Below are 695 nucleotides of genomic sequence, written 5' to 3'. Positions count from 1 at the left end.
GATATAACTGAATTAACTTCCCTCAGAACACCAACATGAGCATCGAGTACAAGCAGTGGACCAGTAGGTCATTCATCGTGAGTTGTACCTACAAGCACCCCACTACTCGCGTTAGTCCATAACAATGACAAACATAAGACATTCATTGCAATTCCATAAGCTATTACATCGAAAGCTGCAGTCAGACCTAACCCTCGAAAAATAGCAAGTTTCCTTCGGCAAAAAGTTGTCGGACGCGGGCAAGATCGAGTGTTCCATCAGTGCGCTGGTTGCTTTGTGGATAGTGCATGAAATACCGATGCTCTCGGGTTCGTCGGCGGGGCCTCACTGGCCCACATCCGGAACTCTCGAGAGCGCGCAGGTCTTCCTCTTTTTCCGCACGGAACAGGACGGCTTCGTACCAGCGCCAGGCTCCTCTAGGTCCCGGCTCGAAGACTTTACACGGGACTCCTTCGTCGCCGTTCTTGGAAAGAAAACTGTGAGTGATATCGTGAGCTTCCATGGCAGCAATCTTTGACCCCTTTGGCGGAGAGTAAGTGTCATTATCAGTGAGCGCTCCTCGAGTGTTTCCAGAAGAGGAGCTACCCGAAGGAGTGGGGCTCCCACTCACCACAACCATTGACTCATCAGAAGATCCGGAGTCGGGAGCCTCGGATTCGACACCATCGGTACCGAGCGAGACTTTTGAGTCATCG

Source organism: Perkinsus marinus (genome assembly GCF_000006405.1).
Source record: "Perkinsus marinus ATCC 50983 genomic scaffold scf_1104296974260, whole genome shotgun sequence".
Taxonomy (NCBI): domain Eukaryota; phylum Perkinsozoa; order Perkinsida; family Perkinsidae; genus Perkinsus; species Perkinsus marinus.
Note: the sequence above shows the minus strand (reverse complement) of the source record.